The sequence below is a fragment of the Eucalyptus grandis genome, chromosome 1, assembly GCF_016545825.1.
Source record: "Eucalyptus grandis isolate ANBG69807.140 chromosome 1, ASM1654582v1, whole genome shotgun sequence".
NCBI lineage: Eukaryota > Viridiplantae > Streptophyta > Magnoliopsida > Myrtales > Myrtaceae > Eucalyptus > Eucalyptus grandis.
The window spans coordinates 4,932,505-4,954,472 of NC_052612.1; the positions used below are offsets into that span (position 1 = coordinate 4,932,505).

Below are 21,968 nucleotides of genomic sequence, written 5' to 3' on the forward strand. Positions count from 1 at the left end.
AAAAAAGAAAAAGAAAAAAAGAATGATGACAATTAGAATTAGGATTTCTCATCAACTAAAGAGAGATATCATATTGAGAAAGCTCTCCAATATGGTAAGCTGGAATTTACTCAATCGGGCATGAGGAAGGACAATATAAATAGAGACAAGTTCTACATTGCCGACATGTCTTCTTAAAGTTTGTCTTCATTTTGTATCATCTCATCTCTATCTTATTCTATGCAAATTACATCAAAATTCTCTTGAATTCTCACATCGGTCTAGATCTTCTAGGTTATTTTTCATGTGCTCTCTTGCTCTTTTTCCCCCTTTTTTTTTATCCCTTCTTTCTCCTTAGCATATGCTATGATATAGCTAGTCTTTCAACCCATGCACTATAGTTTTCTTCCTCTTTATTTTAAATGTTAAGAAGAATTTGAAGAATATATATTCTACATCCATTGTTCAGATCTCAAATATGTTTGATAGATGAAGCATATTTCTTCAAGTGATTTTTTATTAATATTTTTAATCTATATTTTCATTAGGGTATCAATGTTTGCAACAATTTATATGGTTTCTTTTTTTCCATGCCAAAATTTTTTATCGCCTTTTACAAATTTTGCTTACAATAATAGAAAGACTATATGAGAAATATCAATTTCAAGGGTAAATAATAGCATTTCAAAGCATAATGACACGATCTAATAGATCACTATATCCCAAAGGGCGTGGGATATTTTACTAGCAACCATATTATTTGGATGTTATAAACCCATTTCTTATATTGGATTGTTGAGATAGTCATACGTGTAGGTTCAAATTCTATGGTTTAATTCATGTGATCAATTCAATAATCAACCGGTGACCTTAGTTCGATTTTAGTCTCAATTAGTATAATGATGAAGATGTTGTATCTTAGATCATATGAGATATATCTTCTATTATGTTCTCTACTGAATCTATGATTATTTGCTCACCTTTATCTATTTAAATAAGTTTTTACATGTATTCATCATTTCTTTTTTCATGAATGGCCACTTTTTGCAGGCTAATTTCGATCAAGCTTTACTTTTCGCCGGTGCTTCTCAAATCAAGTACGTATATTCTCAAAAAAGAATTTACATTCCATATGGTATTGAATTTGTTTAAAAGCCTTAATAAATGGTCATGGGCCATCTTTGCTTCTATGCTTGTAAAGTTCATTCTAGCCATTTCATTTGATTATTATTAAGGTTCATTCTAGCCATTTTGCCTAGGGTGGGCCACATTGGGCGAGGCCCAATGACCTTCACTCAGATCTAGGGTGAGGGTCACACCTTCCCTAAGATTTGAGGCAACAGGCCCTCATCGAGGGCCACCAAGGCCTCGCCTGAGGCCGATGAGGTTCACCAGCCTCGGGAAGGCCCCAACAACCTCTACCGGCCCTTCTTGGCGGTTGTGACCATAGCCACCAGCGAGGGCTTGGCCAAGCCGTGGGTGAGTTCGTGTTTTTTTTTTCTTTTTTTAGCTTTTTGATTTTTAATCGAATTTTGTTTGTATTTTTAATTTTTAATTTTTTCTAACGTGGGACTTGGTGCGTGCCACGTCATCACCATGTGTCTTAAGAAAGTAATAAAATGAGACACATCAGCATTTTCTCGTTAGCTAAATTGGACAAAGTTAACGGAAGGACTCGATTAAACCAATTTGACAAGTTTTAGGATTTGATTGCTCTTTTTACAACTTTTAGGACTTAATTGCATTTTCATGACAATTTTTAAGACTTCTAATAAACTTTTTCCTGATATTTATTCTAAAATTTCATCAAAAAAAACTTGACCCTTTTATTGCCTACAAGTCTTATCAAAATTGTCCTTAATGAACAATTAGAAAATTATTGTTTTATCATGATATAAGCTCAACTACAATGATATTTTTGCATACTATAATAAATATGATAATCAGGTTGGTTTCAAAATTTTAGATCCTGTCTCCAAAATTTTCAATTTCAATCTCACTGTGTAAGTTAATTACTTGTCTTACTCATTCCCCAGTGATAAATCAATTAAAAGAATGTGTAGGTATTGAAAGAAAATTTATAGCATTTTGAAATTTTTTTTCTTGTTTGATATCTACTATGAGAGCAATTACATTCCGACATAGCCCCTCCAATACTTCAAGTAGGAATTCATCCCTTGACAAATCAGAGTTTTTCGATGTATATACCACTAATTTGTATCGAATATGTACACCCCCTCTTGTATATTGATTTAGGTTTCATAAATAGTTTTAATACAAATTTTCAAATGGTCATTACATAGTAGATCATACATGGTTTAGCATTTTTTTTATATGTAAAATCACCAAAAGAAGGAATTCTGCGCTTTAGTGGATTGATTCCCCATTTGATCACGATTGTATGCTTTGGTATCCATGACATCATTAATATAAGCCTAGAGAAATAATTTGAAATCCATTTATTCACTAGAAAAATAAATTAAAATTTTTTCCTGAGGTAATCTTATCCTTTTTCTTATATTTAGTAAATGATTTGTTGATATTTTCTCAGCAAACATATTGAGTTCATATCTTTAGAGCTATTCCAACATAATGAACAACGTATACCCACACACACATATATATATACAATTTTTTTATTGTTAATACTCTGACAAACAAATTTATATTTACAAGTCTCTACAATGGAAAATCAAGCTAATAACACAATTGAATATATTGAAAATGAATTCGTTGAACAGAACACTTTTACAAGGTGTGCTAGGCATTCCATGGACCACATTACAATGGAGAACCCAACAAGGATACATGGCCCCGAATCTTTAACTTCAACCAATGAATTCACTTCTACAAAATCTGGAATGCTAAGATGGGCGAGTAGAGGGATGTGGCGAGCTAGAGCTCATCTGAGATATCTTTTCCATCACCATGGGCCACTATCCAAGTGAGGATGTATGAGGTATGTTCCAAAAATTGTAATATTATTATATCTTTATTTATTCATGTTTCATCCTGGGAATGGCATGGTCTTATTTATAGCTCTAGACTTGAACTTTAACAATTTTTTGCATAATTCTCAATTTGGTTCCTTAATTAATTATGACAATCTTGTTGGAAATTTTGTTGATATATTTTGGAAAAAAAGTTTTTGAGATTGAGAGCTTTAAATTGAGACTGATTTTTTCTACCAATTATGTGATGCAGTTCCATATGTGTCATGCTATTGATTCCAAAAGACAATTGCATCGTGTTAAACTTGTGATCCTCATTTCTATATAGGATATGACCTTTAATTTATAAGCCATATCATGATAATATGTAATTCAATATACATTTTCAAGAATTTCATAAAATATATGAAATTCCATATTGGGTAGAAAAAGGTAATTTCTTATGGACCTTTAATGGGAGTTTTTATTTTGGGCAATGATTAGCCACAACCTAGTAATGCCATAATTGCCATTACCTCTTATTGTGTCTTCTTGAGATTCGTACTTGCTTGCATGTTTATTAAATTTCCACCTAAATGATGTTGAATTTTGAGGAGACTTGCTTCAACCCTTATTACTATTTAAATTATTCAAAAAAAAAAAAATGTAATGAAAGCAACTCCTTTTTTTCCGGGGGGGGCATTTTTTGTTGGCTTTTACTTAGTATATGCATAATCTCTTTCATAGTACCATGAACTATAAAATGTTTAACTAAATAGAAATTGCTGCTTGTGTATAATTTCAAACATTTCATGTAGTGGCATCATGAGTTTTGTAGTGGACATAGATGTTTTCAAGCAATAATCTTTGTCACTCTTGATCTTTAGTTTTGTTGTGAAATACTTAGTTTTTTTCATATGCTTTCTAACTAAGAATTGGTCCACCTCGACAAATAGGGTAGAGATGTTTCTATAGGGTTAAGCAAGGAAGCCATCTCTACACATCTAAGGTTGCACCAATATCAACTCCAACCCTCTACTTCGGAAGAATAATGTCAAAGTCGAGTCCTATTGTATTTGTCCGGTAAGAAGCACTTCATTTACTCAAGGACATTTTAAGACAAAATTGAGGAACAATTTTGTTGTCCATAAGTAATTGTCTCAGCTAAATTTAAACTACCAATATGCATATATATTACTAAATCATACCTTTTATTTTGCTGGACTAATTGCAGGATGACTACATTGTTGAAGATAAGCTTGGGAAGTTGGATTTGGGCATCACTTTTCACTATGGCTGTATTGAGAAATGGCTCATGAGGAGGAACTTTTGTCCACTTTGCAAAAGGAAAGCTATAAAATTATGAATGATGCATATTTCATCTTTCAAGTAGTTCTTGCAATGGTTTTTGGGAAAATAGATTGAGTTTCACTAATTTTTAATATATTTATCATTTTTGAATATCTAATTTCTTTTCGTTTAACTTTAAGGGAGGGCATGATAACTACTTTTTTTTTCTATTTCTCTATTTTTCTATTCCCCATAATAGGTTTGGAACATAAATTTTTTTGGTAACGCAATTTCATTTTTCTATCTCTAGAAGATATTTCTATTTTAAAAATAGATTTGGACCATAAATCAAAAGTTAAAATTTTTAACTTTTCTATATCTAGAAGAAAAGTGAGAAATGAAAATGTTTCCGTCATTCACTCTTATCATCACCCATCACCCCACTAGCCACCAGATGTTAGACACCCGCCGCCGACCGCTAGACCTTGGTCGTCGGTTGCCCACCGTTGGTTGCCGGACTCCAACCGCCCACCGCTGCCAACTACTAGTCAACGGACACCACCTGCCCCCTCCTATCGCCAAATGCCGGACACCGGCCACCAGTCACCCGACGACCGCAAGACACTGGACACCTCCCACCACCACTCGAGAGGGAGAAATTTTGTATCATTCAGACATTTTATAAGATTATCAAATGCATATTTTTCTAAGAAACTTGTCCAGGGAATAGAAATAGAAAAATAAATTTCTAGGCAAAAAATTGATGTCTAGAATAGAATAGTTATCACGTGCGCCATAAAGATCTAAATAATAAAAAAAATAAACAAGATAGTGTCACAGGCTAGTATTTCTTGGCTATGGAGTAGCTTGTGCAATGCTTGGTAGGTTAATAACATTGGGCCAGCCTTCCTTCTCTAGTTGTACCAAGAACAGTGTGATGAATTACATCCTCATATCGGATTGAACCATACTCAACTTAGCTTGGGCATCTAATCCACCGTACCAAAAGCAAAACACTTTAGGCACAACAACTAGTTCTTGGCATCAGCTCTCGAGTTTGGCATCAGGGCTCAACCACTTTTAGGTTGCGTTTAGTTTATGATATGATTTATCCTATCCTACGGGTGCCAACCCCACTTTTAGAGCTTTGTAGAGATATAATCATAATAGGAAAGTTCTATCCTAGTACTCTTTTTACCAACTATCCAAATTCAATCACTCTCATGAATAAGTTGTGGGAAAAAAAGAAATTCATCCTTTCTACATCACTCAATCTTTGCTCGATAATAATTGTTTTATCACTTTTAGTACTCCACTCATAATAAGTTGTATTCATCTTCTCTACATATCACTCAATCTTTGCTCGATAATTCCAAGCTCCACTCATAAGGGTGGTGAGTATGGAAGAATCACGATCCATGACAATAGCATGCACCAACAATAATGATATAATATTAATGTCAATAATAATTAACTAAAATAATAAATAAGTTGGTAATGAAGAAAATTGTGAAACCTAAGTAGTGAAATACTCCGGTCTATTTTGACAATGAGAAGATATAAACTTTGATGATAATTAACGACAATATGATTTTAAGTTACAAACACCATCCATCGAGATATTTCAAATATTGAATGCAATTAAAACCTTATATATGTGGTGGGAGATTTAATTCATAGACGGGAAATGAAAATTAGACTATATAGGAGATCTTGATAATAAAAGGGGGATATATGGTGATTAGATTGGGCAAAGATGATATTTGTTATATCGGCAGTAGATAGTCTCTCTCACTTAAACACACAAATACACAAAATTTCTTATTCTTTGAGAATTCTTTTCCTTTGTCGAAGTTCTTATGTTTACATTCATAAACATCAAATTATTTTTTCATTCCTTACAAAAGGTGTCACGGCCTAACCCCTTCAATAGGGAGGGGAAATTAGATATAGGAGTATTGCCAAATTTGCCTTCAATTGACTTGGGTCTCACAAACCCATAGCTCACGTGATGTAAGACATTTGGTTTTCATTCCATCAATTCTATACAAATTTCTATGTGAGGAGTCGTGACTAGCCTATTTAGGTCAACTAGAAACCTAATGTATACAGGAGAACATCTCATTTCATGCGCTAACATATATCATGAAAAGTGGACTTGATTATATTAGTCCTAAGACTAATGCCCTTTCGGTACTTAACTCGATTACATGCTAAACAATGCCATTGCAACCTATTGAAGATTCTTTTAGATTTTTTCCCTAACCATTCTAAAAAGAAAGTAACACTCAAGATATTAAAATGTGCAACTTTAATCACCCAAAAAAAAAAAAAAAAAAAAAATGCAAGAACCTAATATTATCTTTAAAAGGAAATGACAATCTAAAAAAAAAAAAAAAAATCCTATTGTAAAGTCCTAAAGGCTTGTTCAATTTCGGATTTTAATTTTTTAAGAATTTTCCAATTTTCTGATTTTTTTTTTTTTTTCAAGGTTTTCTGAAATTTTTATGATTTTTTCTGAAATTTTTATCTATTATTTTTATTTTTTATTTTATTAAGAAAATGAAATTCCGACCTCAATTCTATTGAAATTATGAAACAAGCTCGACAGCTCTTGGGAAATAAATTCCAGGATTCAGGTGCAAAATTGTCAAGCACACTGATCGGGTTCTTTAAACAACCAAACATGTATCAATTTCCATTCCCCCAACGCCCCCCCCCAAAAAAAAAAAAAAAAAAAAAACGTAGTGTCAAAAGAAAGTGAGATCGTGACCTTCAACTTTCATGCTTTGAGAATTTTCAAATAAAGTTATTAAGCCCATTGAATTTTGTGAAAACGCATTCAGGTATTCGAGGAGAACCTGGGTGCGGAATGATTCAGCACTCTGATCAGATCCTTTTAATTATTTTAATGAGCTTCGAATTCTATGGAATTAATGTCAAAAGAAAGATTAAAATCTCACCTAAAACTTTCATGATTAACACCTTTTTAAATTTTGAACACGTGATTTTATAGAAATAAATGGAACACTCGAAGGTTAAATCAAGAAGTTCATATTACAGAATGTCACTGCAACTTTTTGACATAAACTAAAAATAATAAATGACTTTTTATTTTCTGAAAAAAATTTCAAGCTAGATCGAAGTGTAATGAACACTTTTGATGAAGACACCAATATTATATCCCAAACTAACGATTTTACGAAAATTTAGGAGCACACGAAGGTTGTTCTGGAACGCAGTTTTTATTGGCACAAAAACGTACAATTGAGAGCCAATTGTGTACTGATCAAATGAGTTTTATTTTTCATGAAAATTTTACACCAGATAGATGCAGATGTGGTGAACATTTTTCATGGGGATGTATTTCCCGATTTTGAATGTATGATTTTATAAAAATCGTATAACGCATGAAGGTCAGTCTGGAAATTAATTTCTCAGAAGCAAAAATGTCTAGTTGAAGATCAATCGTGTCTACCAAATGACTTTCAATTTTATTGAAAATTTTATATGACATAGACCTAGATGTCACAAACAAGTTTCGTGAGGGTACCAACTCTTAAATCAGATCAGAGAAATTTTTGAAAAAATCAGGAAGACACAGATGTCATTCAGAACAGAACACTCACAATAGAGCAAGCATCAATTTTCCAGATTTATGATCTGTATTACGAAGCAATTTTAGCCTAGTAAACGATGTCCGAGAAGAGCTCATAATATATAAAATCGAAGCTCAACATGTATACTGTGAAAGTCTAGAACACATCTTCACGAGAAATCACCGTTTACAAGCTCATATCATCACTCGAAAAACGCTGATAAGCACTCGATTTGCCACAACATGTCATATTCATAATGATCATTCAGAGTAGAATCTGTGCTGATGGAAAATTGGAAACCAGGGGAAAGAAGTGAATCACTTAGCTCTAATCAACAGCCTTAATCTTCAAAGATCAGCCAACGATCGAAGGAAACTAAGCTTCTTTCAATGTACTGGACTCGTTGAATAGAGGAACTATTTCGGTGATTGAGGCAGCTGGAAGCTTGGTCGAGCAAGATCTGGTCATGATGGAGATGCAGAAAATCAACTCAAAGAATTGAATCAAAAACAAAAATCAGAGAACATGAGCGAACTCAGCTGTGATTCAGAGTCACGATTTTCAAATTTTCTGGAAATCAAAGAACAGCGAGCTTGAAGTACGATGATTCGAGCTCGAGTAAACAACTAGATCTGAGATCGGCTGGACTTCACTGAAGAGAGAGTCCTGATCGCTGATGGAACAAGGATTTTCAGTGTTCACTCGGCTTCAAACTTTGATTGCGGACACTCTCCTTTGATCAAAGCGGTGAAGCTTGAGAGAGAGTGGAGAGATTATCTTCTTCCTTCTCCATAATAATCAAAATCAACCGCTTCTCAATATCTTCAAACATTTATCAAATTTGCAGTCCCGCAGCACTTGTGTTAAGTGTTGGCGCGCGTTGGTTTGCCTGAACGAGTGTGGATCAAAAAAATCTACTTTCATCGACCACAACATCAGGTGTCTGTGGTTTTCCATTGGATGCGACTACAGCCATACATGATATCATGATCACACGCTGCACAGAAGGCGCTTTGGAACTTGACTTCAGGACATTAAGAGTTCCCTTCACGGCAGGATCCAGTAATTCTGCCTGCGGATCCTTGACATCATGATAAAAGGGCGAGGCAGTGTGGAAAACCCCTTGGCCGGGCTTCCTTCACCTCCTATCTCTGGTTCTCTCCATAGCCGAAGTTCTGCAGCTCCGTCCTCCTCTTTTTACAAGCTCTCTGCAATTTGTTCTCTTCCGTGGCCGACGATTTCCCGAAAACCCCCAAAAAGAATATTGGGAGCGTGCGTGAGAGAAGTCAAGGAATAAAGGCCTCAGGTTGTTTAAGTTCTGGTGGGCTTCTTTAAGAAAATAAGAGGCAAGAAAAACAAATGGGCTTAAGAGGAAGTAAAACCATGGGCTTCTGGAATTAGAAAAAAAAAAAAAAAAAAAAAAAAAAGTGGACGTTGTATCAGAATAAAGGTCCCTATAGTAACCGATTTAGTCTCGAATAAGGGTTTCAACTTAAAAGCCAATCAAATCTTATTGGCAGCTATGGGTATTTTCGTCTAAAGACTTTTTTTTTCTATTTCCTTTTTGTTTTGTTTTTCTTTCTTTTTCATCTTGCTCACCTCCATCTTGACAAATGCATCGGACTCCTCACACACGAGCTTGCACAAGTGCATAACAATTTGAACAATTTAGGAAAAGAAGAAAACGAAAAGATATTCGAGAAGTTTTGTAGTTTTTGCAAAACTGCAAATTGCGTGCTTCAGTTCTGCAGCCTCCCCATCAGCAAACTTCAAAGCGCATGCTCTACATTATGCAATTCCGCATCCTCACCCAAGAACTCATTGATTTCAGCATAAGCCAATTTTTAAGTTATTCGCCACCACTCACCTTCTCCGATGACAATAACGAACTTGAGAATCAAGAAATATCCATCAGTGGGTTTTGTTATTATTCAATTTGCTTGTAAAAACTTATTATGGCAATTAAAGTAACAGTTTCATGCTCTCCCCGCCAATGAAATTGCCTATGCCATGATAACTTTCACTTGTAGTTTCTTGGGAATGTTTTATTGGGTCCAAGTTGGATTATTCATAACATTCATAGACGCAAGTTGCATTGAGGTGGAATATGTGGCTTCTTGAGAGGATCCAATTGTATCGTGCATGCCGGTTATTTTCAAAGGCTGCTGAATCATTCTGACCCGTGATTGAAGATACTCACCTTTGGTGGCAATTTGAATCAAATAGCACTCAATCTAAAAAACGAATGACTCTATTCAAATAAATTTTCCTCTCTAACTCTAAAATATTATCTACATAGATTTGAGAGAGAATAACAAGATAAAAAAAGTGCAAAATCGCTCATAAATTCCCAAAACCATGTATTTCACTGAACAAATCAATGCATATGAGTATCACAGAGATTCCTCAAAAAACTCTAATAAATTTGGCTTAGGCACTTCAATCTGGCTTCTCCTCGCTAAGATCGATCATAGTCTGCGTGAGCACCGATTTGAATTCAAGCATCGACAACAACAAGGGCAGCAAGCTAATGGCTTACACCTCATCATACTTTGTGCTTGACCACGAACACAAGATGTGGGGATCGAATCGAGTTGAGCATTACATCTTGTTCCACTCGAGCTCAATCTAGGGCTTGGATTGACCTCCATCTTTCAACAAAAGTACTGGAATTGCTATTGAGGGCAATGACAAATGAGGTTGAGGGCGTTGATGGCTAATTTGGCAAGGGAGATAGAGATGGCCTTTGGAGAACGTAATCTAAAGAGTGAAAAAGGTGAAGGCATGATGATGATGAAGAAAAGAAAGAGAAGGAGAAAATAAATTAAAAAAGAAAGAGAATGAGAAAATAAATAAATAAAAAGAAGGAAAAAAGTCTTCGACGAAAATACCCCTAGATGCAAATAAGATTTGGTTGGCTTTTAAGTTGAGGCCCTTAATTGAAATTAAGTTGGTCACTTCAGATTTTTATTTGAGACAATGTTCATTTTGGGTTCTTTTTTGAGAAAAAGGTTCCACTTTAGGCCCTTAATTGAAATTCCCCCCCAAAAAAGGAGCTGGGCGCATGGGCTCATCTGACCCAAAAATCTATTATTTTACAAAAAAAAAAAAAAAAAATGGGCCGGGGCCCCTACTCGAATTTGTTGTTGTTTTTTTTATTATTTCATTTTTTCATTCATTTTTTTTATCATTTTCTTTCATTTCTTTTTTATTTTTCTTTTCATCTTTTATATCTATATATATTTGTAAAATGAATGAATATTTAAAAGGTCGAAAAAAATTTAAGTCTTGACAAAGGGCCATCTATTTTTAGCAATATCCTTTTGAGATTCTAAGTGATGCAAGAAGTAATAGAAAAACATGGATTCATCGATCTACAAGCAAGCACTAAGAATACTCCCTCTCATGTGTGCAATAATAGAGAGCAATCACTTTTCTTTTTTTTCATTATGTGAAACATGACAAAAAGCAACTTGATTCATAGAATTGATCAAATAAGTACCTTGTTAAACATAAGCAACACTAGAATACCCAAAAGTTACATTAAGCAATAAAGCATTCATAAAATAGTAAAAGCCTACTATAATGCAAAAAAGGGCTTAAAAACAGAAAAGTGCTCCGAAACACCCCTAAACAATGAAATTCAGGGTCCAAAACTTATTGTGTTTGACTAAAGAGTCGCTTCATTATGTAAGAATAACGAGATAAAAGAAGAATTGGGACAAATTTCATCTCTACTTTATTTTTAAAACAAATCTAGGCCAATTTGAATATAATCAGTCAATCCTCCCACCCCTATTTTAATGGAACTATAAAAAACCAGACCTCTTTTTTGGCAAATGAATTTCTATCACTACTATCTCTTCAAATGTGCTACTTACTGTTCACCGCATCAGGCATAGTGTAGTCAACCACGATCATATTCGGGTGTTCATGAAAGACCGAGGCCCGAACGCTTCCTCTCTTTGAAGGTCCGTGCACCTTAATCTCTTTTCCACACACCTCTACGATTTTTTCAGCCTCTTCTGCACAGCCAAACGACAGGGGGTTTAAGATCGAGTCCTGCAGAATCCACCACTTTTAAAACAGTCTTCCCCATTTTTCCCGAACAATTGTTCACCTGCAGCAACAGGAAACATGCAATGCATCCATCAATAAAAAAAAAAGGCTTGGAAAATATCAAAAATGATATTGAGATTCTCAGTACCTTAAGATTTAAATTATTTATAATAGAGAAACAAACGCACAAACAAAGAGAGGCATAGATAATGAACATGTTAATAGCTTTTGAAGTAAATCACTAATCAAAAGGATTTTGCAAATAAAAAATCTATACAAAAGGATCTCTACCTAATTATTATATTTTTGGTTTACTCTTGTGAAAAGAAAAAAAAAAATTACTAAAGGGATGCATTTTAAAAACAACAGGAGGGAAAAAGAAATTAAGGAAATAATTCAAATGCAAATATAATTAAATAAATGACAGCAAAATGAAAATTAAAAAACGGAATTCAAGTGCCCTGAAAATAGATAATGACTAGATTGGGCTACCACTAAATTAGTCAATAAGTTTATAGCTAATTAAGGAAATGAATAGAATATAGCATATTTGAACTTACCCAGTTAGCCTTGATGAAGAAAAATGAATGCACGAAGATATGCTATGAGGTTTATTGCTAGATATGGGTGTACAAGTTGCTCCCAAAGTAGACCTACCTAAAATGGGCAAAAGAGAGTATATGGTAAAATATCTTGTATTTCCCATTAATTGGTCAATGGGTATGATTTCTTGCATCCATATACTTTTCTTTTCTTCAACAATTTTATTATGGTGGGATTTCCTTCCACCAAAATTTACAAGGACAAATAATCATTTTCATATGAACCATTGACAATCATTTAATTTCAGAAAGTTTTTTCTTATTGTTTGGCTAAATGAATTATAGTTGCGTTTTTAAGTAGTAAGCTACATCTCATCATAATTGAATTACAATTGTTTTGTATTATAAAATTGCAAAAATCTCATACTAATAAAAAATAAATGAGATTTTTAATGTACAAATCTCATACTAGCTTCCAGACCTTAATGCCGTTTACATCAATATGAAAACTATTTACATTTACAAAGAATGATATTGAAAGGTCTTGCACTCTTTCAGTAGGTTACTTTGAGAATCTATGAAAATGTGAAGATTAACTAAGATCAAACCATTTTCAATATGGTGGAAGAGGGAGAATAGTAGACTAAGAAAAGAATTAATTCAGGAAAACAAGACTAACTCAAGAATGAAAAAATAAATGTATGATGACAATTAGAATTAGGATTTCTCAACAACTAAATAGAGATGTCATATTGAGAAAGCTCTCCAATATGGTAAGTTGGAATTTACTCAATCAGGCATGATGAAGGACAATATAAATAGAGACAAGTTCTACACTGCCAACATATCTTCTTAAAGTTTGTCTTTATTTTGTATCATATAATCTCTATCTTATTCTATGCAAATTACATCAAAATTCTCTTAACCTCTCATATCAGTCTAGATCTTCTAGGTTATTTTTCATGTACTCTCTTGCTCTTTTTCCCCTTTTTTTTATCCCTTCTTTCTCTTTAGTATATGCTATGATATAGTTAGTCTTTCAACTCGTGCAATATGTTTCTTTTTTTCTTTTTATTTTAAATGTTAAGAAGAATTTGAAGAGTATGTATTCTACATCCATTGTTCAGATCTCAAATGTGTTTGATAGATGAAGCATATTTCTTCAAGTGATTTTTTTATTAATATTTTGTAATCTACATTTTCATTAGGGTATTGATGTTTTGCAACAATTTTTATGTGTTCTCTTTTTCCATGCCAAAGTCTTTTTTGTTGCATTTTACAAATTTTGCTTACAATGATAGAAAGACTATATGATAAGTGTCGATTTCAAGGGTAAATAATAGCATTCCAAAGCCTAACAACACGATCTAATAGATCGTTGTATCCTAGAGGGTGTGGGATATTTTACTAGCAGACACATTATTTGGATGTTATAAAGCCCTTTCTTATATTGGATTGTTGAGATAGTCATGCGTGTAGGTTCAAATTCTATAATTTAATTCACGTGATCAATGCAATGATCAACCGGTGATCTTAGTTCGATTTTAGTCTCAATCAACGTAATGATGAAGATGTATTTTAGATAATATGAGATATATCTTCTATTATGTTCTTTACCAAATCTATGATTATTTGCTTACTGTGTGTATTCATAATTTTTTTTTTCATGAATGGCCATTTTTTGCAAGCTAATTTCATCAAGGTTTACTTTTGGCCGGTGCTTCTCTGATCAAGTACATATATTCTTAGCAAACATAGTGAGTTCATATCTTTAGAGCTATTCCAGCATAATGAACAATGTATACCCACACACACACATATATAGATATTTTTATTGTTAATACTCTGACAAAAAAATTTTTACATTTACAAGTTTCTACAATGGAAAATCAAGCTAATAACACAACTAAACATATTGAAAATGAAATTGTTGAACAGAACACTTTTCCAAGGAGTGCTATGCATTCTGTGGGCCATATTACAACAGGGAACCCAATAAGGATACATGGCCACGAATCTTTGACTTCAACAAATGAATTCACTTCTACAACATCTAGAATGCTGAGATGGATGAATAAAGGTGTGTGGTGAGCTAGAGCTCATCACGAGATAACTTTTCCATCACCATGGGCCACTATTCAAGTGAGAATGTATGAGGTATGTTTAAAAAAAAATGTAATATTATTGTATCTTTATGTATTCATGTTTCATCTTGGGAAAGGCATGGTCTTATTTATAGTTCTAGACTTGAACCTCAACAATTTTTGCATAATTCTCAATTTGGTTCCTTAATTAATTATGATAATCTTGTTGGAAATTTTGTTGATATATTTCTGAAAAAGAGTTTTTGAGATTGAGAGCTTTAAATTGAGACTGATTTTTACCACCAATTATGTGATGCATTTCCATATACGTCATACTCTTGATTCCAAAAGACAATTGCATCATGTTAAACTCATGATCCTTATTTCTATATAGGATATGAACTTTAATTTACAAGTCATATCATGAAAATATGTAATTCAACATACCTTTTCAAGAATTTTATAAAATAAATGAAATTTCATGACAGCTAGAAAAAGTTAATGTCTTATGGACCTTTAATGGGAGTTTTTATTTTGAGCAATGATTAGCCATGATCTAGTAATACCATAATTGTCATTACCTCTTATTTTGTCTCCTGGAGATTCGTACTTGCTTGCGTGTTTATTAAATTTTCACCTAAATGATGTTGAATTTTGAGGTGATTTGCTTCAACCCTTATTACTATTGAAATTATAAATAAATAAATAAATAAAGCAACTCTTTTTTCTTTAGGGCATTTTTTCTTGGATTTTACTTAGTTTATGCATAATCTCTTTTATAGTACCATGAACTATAAAATTTTTAAGTAAATAGAAATTGTTGTTTGTGTATGACTTCAAACATTTCATGTAGTGGCGTCATGAGTTTTGTAGTGGACATAGATGTTTTCAAGTAATAATATTTGTCACCCTTGATCTTTAGTTTTGTTGTGAAATACTTAGTTTTTCCTCATATGCTTTTTGATTAAGAATTGGTGCACCTCAACAAACAGGGTGGAGATGTTTCTATAGGGTTTAGCAAGGAAGCCATCTCTACACATCTAAGGTCCCAACAATATCAACTCCAACTCTCTACTTCGGAAGAATCTAATGTCGAAGCGGAATCCTATTGTATTTGTCTGGTAAGAAGCACTTCATTTACTCAAGGACATTTTAAGACAAAACTAAGGAGCAATTTTGTTGTCCATAAGTAATTGTCTCATATAAATTTAAACTACCAATATGCATATATGTTACTAAATTGTACCTTTTATTTTGCTAGACAAATTGTTGGATGACTACATTGTTGAAGATAAGGACTTTCGGGAAAATTATGAATTGGATTGTGGGCATTAATTTTCACTATTTCTTCCGGCTGTGCCATTGAGAAATGGCTCATGAGGAGGGACTTTCGTCCACTTTGCAAAAAGAAAGCTATGAATTATGAATGAGGGATATTTCATCTTTCAAGTAGTTCTTGCAATGGTTTTTGAGGAGATTAATTGAGTTTCACTGATTTTAACATATTTGTCATTGTTGAATATCTAATTTCTTCCTTTCTAACTTTAGGGCGCTGTACACAACTTATGGCATGTGATAACTATTTCGTTTCTCTATTTCTTTGTTTTTTGTTCCTCAAACAAGATTAGAACATAAATTCGTTTGATAATAAAATTTTATTTTTCTATTTATGGAATAGATTTCTACTCTAGAAATAGATTTGGATCATAAATCAAAAATTAAAATTTTTAGCTTTTTCTATATCTAGAAGAAAAGTGAGAATTGAAATTTTTTTTTATTGTTTATTCTCGGTGCCCACCCGCCACTCATAGGATGCTGGACGCTCGCCGCCACCCGTCGTCCGCCCACCATTGGTCACTGAATGTCAGCTACCCACTTGACTCTAGTCGCTGGTTGCCAGTCTCTAGACACTAGCCTCTCGCCCGCTGGCGACTACCAATCGCCGAATTTTGCCTGCCTGCCTCCTACCATTGATCGTCAATTGCCAAACGCCGAACATGGGCCACCCACCGCCGATCACCTACTGACCACCAGATGTTGGAAGCTCCCACTACCACTCGAGAGGGAAAAATATTGTATCGTTATCAAACGAATTTTTATTTTAAGAACGGAAATTTTATAAGGTTATTAAATGTATATTTTTCTTAGAAACTTATCCAACAAATAGAAATAGAAAAATCAATTTCTATGCAAAAATTGATGTCTAAAACAAAATAGTTATCATGCGCGCCCTAAGGAAATAAATAGAAAACAACAAGATAGTGTCATAGGTTAGTGGGTCGATAACATCAGGCCAACCTTCCTTCTCTAGTTGTTACCAATAATAGTGCAATGAATAACATCCTCATATCAGATTGTATCATACTCAGCTTAGCTTGGGCATCTAATCCATCATATAAAATATAAAAAAAACATTTTAGGCACAACAACTAGTTTATGGATAGCAACATCAACTCCCAACTAATGTGTACATGGGGGTCAACCCCACTTTTAGAGCTCTATATAGATATAATCGTTCTACCCTAGTACTCTTAGCACCAACCATCCTAAAATCACTCTCGTGAATAAGTTGTGTTCATCCTCTCTACATCACTTACTCTTCACTCAATAAATCTAGGCTCCACTCATAAGGGTATGCCAGTATGGAATAATCACAAGCCATGACAATAGCATTCACCAACAATAATAATGTAATATTGATGTCAATAATAATTAACTAAATAAACAAATAAGTTTTTTTTTTTTTTGGGTAAAGGTAAGAAATATATAGATTTTACCAAAAGAATGTACAAGGAAGGAGGCCCGGCATCAACAAAAGCAAACACTCAAAAGACAAGGAAGTCAAAAGAGTGTAAGGATGCCGTGGATCCACAAGAAACGCAAGAAAGCCAAGAGCCACAAGGAAAGAAAAACAGCAACAAGAAAAGGAAAGAATGAATAATCAATCAAAGATTGTTGAATGCAATCCCCAGCTTATTCTTCGAGAATTTTTTTTCTTTGTCGAAGTTCTTGTGTTTACATTCATAACATCAAATTATTTTTTTCGTCCTTACAAAGGGTGTCCTAACCTAACCCCTTTGACAGGGAAGGGAAATTAGATTTAGGGGTATTGCCAAATTTGCCTTCAATTGACTCGAGTCCTCCCAAACCCATAGCTCGCATGATGATAGATGTTTGGTTTTCATTTCATCAATTTTATACAAATTTCTATGTGAGGAGTTGCCACTAGCCTATTTAGGTCAACTAGAAACCTAATGTATATGGGAGAATATCTCATTTCATGCGCAACCAAATATCTTGAAATAGGGACTTGATTACATTAGTCCTAAAACTAATGCCCTTTCAATATTTAACTCAATTACATGCTAACCAATACTATGGCAACCTATCGAAGATTTTTTTAGATTTTTGCCCTAACCATTCAAAAAAGAAAGTAACACTCAATGTATTAAAATGCGCAACTAAGTATAATTGAAAAAAAAAATACACACACACACAAGCAACCTAATATTATCTTTAAAAGGAAATGACAATCTAAAAAAAAAAAAAAAAATCATATTGTAAAGTCCTAAAGGCTTGTTCAATTTCAGATTTTAATTTTAAAGGATTTTCCAAATTTCTGATTTTCTTTTCCTGATTTTTCAAGGTTTTCAGAAATTTTATCTATTATTTTCATTTATTATTTATTAAGAAAAGGGAATTCAGACCTCAATTCTATTGAAATATGAAACAAGCTTGAAAGGTCTTGGGAAATAGATTCCAGAATTCAGGTGCTTATCAAGCACGCCGTTTCTTTAAAAACCAAACATGTATGAATTTCAAAAAAAAAAAAAAAAAAGTGTCATAAGAAAACTGAGATCGTGACCTTCAACTTTCATGTTTTGAGAATTTTCAAATAAAATCATTAGGCCCATTGAATTTTGTGAAAACACATTCAGGTATTCAAGGAGAACCTGGGTGCGGAATGATTCAGCACTCTGATCAGGTCCTTTTGATTATTTTAATGAGCTTCAAATTCTATGGAATTAAAGTAAAAAGAAAGATTGAAATCTCATCTAAACTTTCATGATGAACATGTTTTTAAATTTTGAACACTTGATTTTATAGAAATTAAGGAACACTCGAAGGTTAAATCAAAAGGTTCATATTCCAGAATGTCACTGCAACATTTCGACATCAACTAAAAATAATAAGTGACCTTTTTATTTTCTGAAATTTTTTTAAAGCTAGATTGAAGTGTGATGAACACTTTTCATGAAGACATCGATATTAGGTCCCGAACCAACGATTTTATAAAAATTTAGGAGCACACGAAGGTTATTCTGGAACGCAGTTTTTATAGGCACAAAAAGGTACAATTGAGAGCCAATCATACCGATCAAATGAGTTCTATTTTTCATGAAAATTTTACACCAGATAGATGCAGATGTGGTGAACATTTTTCATGGGGATGTATTTCCAGATTTTGAACGCATGATTTTATAAGAATCGAATAACGCAAGGTCATTCTGGAAATTGATTTTTCAGAAGCAAAAATGTCTTGGTGAAGATCAATCGTGTCTACCAAATGACTTTCAATTTTATTGAAAATTTTATACGACATATACCTAGATGTCACAAACAAGTTTCATGAAGGTACCAACTCTAAAATCAGATCACAGAAATTTACAAAAAATCAGGAAGACACAGATGTCATTCAGAACAGAACACAGAATAGAGCAGGCATCAATTTTCCAGATTTATGAAATCGAAGCTCAACATGTATACTTCGAAAGTCTAGAACACATCTTCATGAGATATCACCGTTTACAAGCTCATATCATCACTCAAAAAACGCTGACAAGATAAACACTCGAATTTCCAGAACACGTCATATTCATAATCATCATTCAGAGTAGAATCTGTGCTGATGGAAACCAGGAGAAAGAAATGAATCACTTAGCTCTAATCAACAGCCTTAATCTTCAAAGATCAGCCAACGATAGAAGGAAACTAAGCTTCTTCCAATGTACTGGATTCGTTGAATAGATGAACTATTTCGGTGATTGATGCAGCTGGAAGCTTGGTCGAGCAAGTTCTGGTCATGATAGAGATGCAGAAAATCAACGCAAAGAATTGAATCAAAAACAAAATCAGAGAACATGAGCGAACTTAGCTTTGATTCAGAGTCACGATTTTCGAATTTTCTGGAAATCAAAAAAAAAAAAAAAAAAAAAAGAACAGCGAGCTTGAAGTAGGATGATTTAAGCTCGAGTGAACAACCAGATCTCGGATCGGCTGGACTTCGCTGAAGAGAGAGTCCTGATCGGTGATGGAACAAGGATTTTCAGTGTTCGCTCGGCTTCAAACTTTGATTGAGAACACTCTCCTTTGATCAAGCGGTGAAGCTTGAGGGAGAGTTAGTGGAGAGATTATCTTCTTCCTTCTCCATAAGAAGTCAAAATCAACCGCCTCTCAATATCTTCAAACATTTATCATATTTGCTATCGCCGCCGCAGCACTTGTGTTAAGTGTTGGCACGCGTTGGTTTGCCCTGCACAAGTCTGGACTAAAAACAGAAAATTATAAGGGATGAAAGAGAGACGTAGACACCATTTGGCACTTTCATCCACCACGACATCAGGCGTCCGCGGTTTTCCTCTTTTTGAATCCGACAATGCGGCTGTTCAGCCATAGATGATGTCAAGACCACACGCTGCACAGAAGGCGCTTTGGAGCTAGTGATTCTGCCTGCGGATCCTTGACATCATGATAAAAGGGCGAGGCAGAGTGGAAAAACGCCTGCACAACCCTCAACAATAGGATTAAATGAACCCTCTTCCAGCAGCTTTGCTTTGAACGGTTGAAGTCCATCTTTCGCTCCATTAAGTCCAAGCAGATGTTCGGTCTTTTCGGATCAGGGAAATCATCTTGAATGGTTATCTTATGCCGGATTTTGAGAAGGTGCCGGCTTTGATGAACATTCTTCCATCTAAATGGCAAGTAGTGTTAGATCGGTTATGGGAGGTCAACGTGATCCCGGGTTATAGGAAGCTAGTGGTAGCTTTTGTAAGAGAGTACTATAGGATTGAGTTAACCAAAACTTCAACCCTTAGATTGAGCGCCACATGACGCGTAGAGTCAATGCACCTTGGAGGTGACATGAAAAGCTCTCAAAAGTTTTTCCATGGTTGGCAAATGTGCCTTCAAATTTCTCAAATATTTTGACTGATAGATTAGAAGGGACATTTCTTATTTATTTCTTAGATTAGTTTGAGATGTTTTTGAGTATGGATATCTCTTTCTATGTTGATATTTTTTCCTCTGTGTATATTACTTAGTGTAATGGATAATGTATTATGTGAGAGTATTATTATTCTATTGGATATCAAATATTATTTGCTGTGGGTAGTTCATAGAAGTTTTGTAACTTCATAGAATTTATTTTGCATAAGACAATTATATTAATAATAATTTTAAGTTAGGATTTTTGGAGGATGAATGGAAACATAGTGACATTTTGATTCTGAAACCTTACTTGAAATTGCTCATTGATATGATGGGTCTGTGCAAAGTGGATACATAAATGATAGGCATTAATTATTCGTGCATATATGTCTGATATGTTCAGATCGATAGTTTCAACAACTAAGAACGTAACTGCTGATATGAACGGCAACAATAGTGAAATATTGAATATGAATCTCCATAAGAAGTCAAAATCAACCGCTTCTCAATATCTTCAAACATTTATCATATTTGCTATCGCCGCAGCACTTGTGTTAAGTGTTTGCACGCGTTGGTTTGCCCTGCACAAGTCTGGACCAGAAAATCAACTTTCATCCACCACGACATCAGGCGTCCGCGGTTTTCCACTGCATGCGACTGCAGCCGTAGATGATGTCAAAGACCATACGCTGCACAGAAGGCGCTTTGGAGCAAGTGATTCTGCCTGCGGATCCCTGACATCATGATAAAAGGGCGAGGCAGTGTGAAAAACGCCTGCACAACCCTCAACAATAGGATCAAATGAACCCTCTTCCAACAGCTTTGCTTTGAACGGTTGAAGTCCATCTTTCGCTCCATTAAGTCCAAGCAGATGTTCAGTCTTTTTCGGATCATTCGGACCCCGGACTGAGGCCTTGACCGTGTAGCCGTGCTGCAGGAGGAGCTTGACAAGCCAACAAGGCGATACCAGACGCTCCGGTCATGCACACGACCTTCCCGGCACCCACCGCTGCGCTCATTCTCGTCTTCTCTGATTCGCCTCCTTCGTCCTTCTTCGTTTCGAAAAGGTGGCTCTCGCTCTGCTCAGAGGGAGAGATCTCTCTTTTTTTCCTTGGGCAAGCTTCCTTCACTCCTTCTATCTCTGGTTCTCTCCATAGCCGAAGTTCTGCAGCTCCCTCCTCCTCTCTCTCGAAGCTCTCTGCAATTTCTTCTCTTCCATGGCCGACGACTTCCCAAAACCACACCACCCCCCACCCCACCCCCAAAACACACACAAAA

The 21,968-nt window shown here is 34.5% G+C and overlaps 1 pseudogene; it reads right to left on the bottom strand.

The window, feature by feature from the left end:
- LOC108957802 overlaps window positions 1–21,709 on the bottom strand; it is a 38,892-nt pseudogene extending 17,183 nt beyond the window's left edge.
- Between the last annotated feature and the right edge of the window lie 259 nt (window positions 21,710–21,968).